At 52.9% G+C, this 3,666-nt stretch overlaps 1 protein-coding gene across 10 annotated transcripts in view; it reads right to left on the bottom strand.

Annotated features, from left to right (window-relative positions):
- The window catches only part of Baz2a (bromodomain adjacent to zinc finger domain 2A), a 38,897-nt gene that overhangs the window by 30,446 nt on the left and 4,785 nt on the right, over window positions 1-3,666 (bottom strand). For 6 of the 10 annotated variants that reach the window (XM_031350293.1, XM_031350301.1, XM_031350295.1 and 3 more), the window contains one exon: window positions 3,195-3,338. The gene's annotated coding sequence lies outside the window, so the exon portion shown is untranslated. Of the gene's footprint in view, window positions 1-2,602; window positions 2,733-3,194; window positions 3,339-3,666 lie in introns of those variants that run through there. The other 4 variants (XM_031350296.1, XM_031350298.1, XM_031350299.1 and 1 more) reach the window with 2 other exon arrangements.

Here is a 3,666-nt window from a genome sequence, read left to right as displayed (position 1 = left end):
GAGTGAGTTCCAGGACAGCCAGGGCTACACAGAGAAACCCTGCCTCAACAAAACAAAACAAAACAAAAACAAACAAAAAATCTCAGCTGATGGATGGTGGTACACGCCTTTAATCCCAGCACTCAGGAGGCAGAGGCAGGAGAATATAAGTTTGAGGCCAGTCTGGTCTTCAAAGCAAGTTCCAGAACAGCCAGAGCTACACAAAGAAACCCTGTCTTGAAAAACAAAGCTCTTGCCTGTCTTACACTACTGCTCTTACTCTCACCTCTCGCCCTCCTTCTCCCCATCCCTTCTTCCCTCTCTCTATGTGGCCATGGCCACCCTCTGCTTCTCTACACTTCTCCCTCTCTGCCTTTCTACAATAAATGTCTTAAGACCAGGGGGTGGAGGGAAGAAAAGAAAATAACAACAAAAGGATCTCCCGATTTGGTTCAGCACCCTCTGACCTCCAGGAGCATACCCATTCACAAGCACATATCCATATATACACATCCATAATTTTTAATAGTTCACTTTTATTTTATGTACATTGGCGTTCTGCTCATATATATGCATGCCCGTGTGAGGGTGTCAGATCCCCTAGAACTGGTAGGTAGGGCTGCAGACAATTGTGAACTGGCACGTGGGAGCTGAGGATTGAACTCCTGTCCTCTGGAAGAACAGCCAGTGCTCTCACCTCCAGCCCCTGCAGACCAACAATTAAAAATAACAGAAACACGTTATTTTGGGATGGAGAGATGGCTCCCCAGTTAAGAGCTGCTCTTCCAGAGGACAGGAGTTCAGTCCGCACATTCTCAGAACAGTTTACAACTGTTTTGTAACCCCAATTCTGGCAATCCAAAGCCTGCATCAGGTCCCTATGGGCTGGCTCCAGGCACACCGGTGGTGCGTAGGCATACATACATACAGGCACAAGACCCATACACATTAAGTAGAACAACAACAACAACAAAATATAAATGAAAAAGAAAAAACCCTACCCCTTAAGAAATGTTCTTTTAGGGGCTGGAGAGATGGCTCAGCAGTTAAAAGCACTGGCTGCTCTGCTCAAAGTCCTAAGTTCAATTCCCAGCAACCACACGGTGGCTCACAACCATCTGTAATGGGATCCGATGCCCTCTTCTGGTGAGTCTGAAGACAGTGACAGTGTACTCACAAACATAAAATAAATCTTAAAAAAAAAAAAAAGAAGAAGAAAGGAACCCCTAATTAGTTCTGTAAAAGGTAAAAAACTTCCAGGAACCCAAGTCAACGAAGAGGTTTCCCTGCAGGACTAGACTAGAATCACCACTGAGCAACAAGCTTAACACTCTAAAACGAATGATAATCAGCCCCATCCCTATATACAAATCATAAGCACACGTCTTCCATGCCTCATAAGTACCCTTCTCTCCACAAGCTTATTTGCTCAGATGCTGTGCAAAAAGAAAACTGTCATGCTTAAAAATATTAAGAAGAATCAAGAAAGCCACTCTTAATTCCATAAAGTTCTCAAGGACTACTCCTGGCAGCTTTCTACTGAATCTTCACTGCTTGTTCTGAATAGTGATCACTGCTCGTGATAACTCACTTTGATTCTCTATGACCTCTAACTTGGGGCAGGAGTAGGGTCCAGAAGAGACAGTGTACAAAGGAGGACCAGTGGGTCAACTGAAGCTGACTACTAGATGACAAATGAACACTACAGTGGCAAAAGACTAACGTTTGGCAGATCCAAGCTGGCTCAGAAGGCTTCAGAAAATGAAACCAAATCAGATTAAAATGGTCATTTCAAAACAAGAGACGCAGCATCGAACGCACAGCTGCCATTTCCCGGCCACTTCCTGCGGGAGGCTGGGGGAGGGGCAGTTTGTGTACAGATGGAGGTGGTGGAAGCTATCGCCCCCACCAACACCACTCTCCCGAAGGATACAAATCCCTCACTCCAGTAAGCTCCACAAAGGATGCCTGCTATTGGCACTGACTTCTGGAAGTCGGGAACGCCGGGGAAGAAAGGGATGCCGCGAAAGCTCCGTCTCTCTGCGGAAACGGGGATCCCCTCTGGAGAGGATTTCCTTCGAAAGGAATCCCTCTTTATTCTTCCCCTCAGTTTTCGGCCCGGATCAAACGCAGACGCCAAGTTCCAGTTGTATCAACCCTCATCTCAAGAGTCGGGATCCTCCCGGAGCTCCAGGGCCCAGGCGAGGGCCGCTCCACGACCAGGAGAACAAGCCCGAGGCTCTCCAGGGAGTCACCGTCCGTTCCCCACACACCCGCACGAACCTCAGGTGCAGCCCACCGCGGGAACCCCCGCGCCCATCCCCGGCACGCACGCGGGCAACGCCGCCCCGGGAGGTGGAGCCCTCCGGGGGATTCCGCCGCGGGCGGCTGCGCCTCCACCCCGGCCGAGCTCGGCTACGGCCGCCGCCGCCGCTGCCGCCGCCTCAGGGGGGCCTCGTCAGCCGCCGCCCGCGCCCGGCCCGGGCCCCACAGCGCCCAGCGCCCAGCGGCGGCGTCCCAGCGGCGGCGTCCCAGTCACCTGAGGCGCGCCGGCTGCCTGAGGAAGTCCCGCAGAACAGCGGGCGCCCGACCCTCAGGCGCCCGGGCCGCACACCCCACCAACCTGAGGCGACGGCGTCCGGCCGGGTCGGGGCTCGCTTCTCCCCGGGGGACGGGCGGTTCACATGGCCAGGCTCCGGGCGCCAGGAGGGAGGAGACGCCCGCGGGAATGGGGTGCAGGGTCCGGGGTCCGGGAGGGGAGAGGGGTCGCGGCTCAACCGCGGGGCCTGAGCGGAGCCAACATGGCCGGCGGGGGAGGAGCGAGCGGAGGGGGCGGGGAAACGGGCCCGACCGCACCGCCCACCACTGCCGCGGCCGCTCGGTCCTAGCGCCCGGCCGCTTTGTCTCAGATCTGAATCTGGGTCCTAGCGCCCAGGGTCCGTCAACGCAGGTCCCTGCTTCACCCGCATCTCATTGAGGGTTGGAGTCTTGCTTCACCCAGGTCAAATTGAAAGGTGAGCATAGCCCAGGGTTGACCTTAACGACTAGAGCACATTTCTAGAACCAGAGCAGGTGCTGCTTTCCTAACTGTGCGGGGGTCGCCTGGAAAATAATTTCAGGGCTGTTTATTTCCTCAGCAGGGTGGTGGTGAAAAAGTGGAAGTTGATACTTAGGGAGCGATTTTACAGGGATGGAGAGAAGCAGAAGTTACTCACCTCTGTCCTGTAAGGACAACCTGGTCCTGCCTGGATCACTGCTTTCCTGGTGTCATCTGCAGGGCCTTGGTCGTTGGAGAGATTCCTGTACATGGGCAAAGGAGACTTGGCTCTGGCTCCACACAGTCAAGATCTGAGTCTAGCCTAAATGTGGCCAAAGGGTAGAAGATGGGTAGTAAGATAACCAAAAAAATGTTTATTTTTTTGTTCCCATACCTTTTCTAACAAGGCTACATAGCTGTGTTCTTTGGGGAACTAACTGGAAGTCTAGAAAGGAATTATAGCTTAGCTTTCACCTAAATGTGTATTGCAGGGACCCAAGATGGGACACGGCTTATTTTTTTAAAATTCCAACTTCTCACTTACAAGATGAAGACATTAAGACCCACAGAAGCTCACTGACAGCCAGGCAGTGGTGGCGCACGCCTTTAGTCCCAGCATTTGGGAGGCAGAGGCAGGTGGATTTCTGAGT

The sequence above is a fragment of the Mastomys coucha genome, unplaced genomic scaffold (genome assembly GCF_008632895.1).
Source record: "Mastomys coucha isolate ucsf_1 unplaced genomic scaffold, UCSF_Mcou_1 pScaffold4, whole genome shotgun sequence".
Lineage (NCBI taxonomy): Eukaryota > Metazoa > Chordata > Mammalia > Rodentia > Muridae > Mastomys > Mastomys coucha.
The sequence above is the reverse complement of the archived record's forward strand: the minus strand, read 5'-3'. Positions and strand labels throughout refer to the sequence as shown.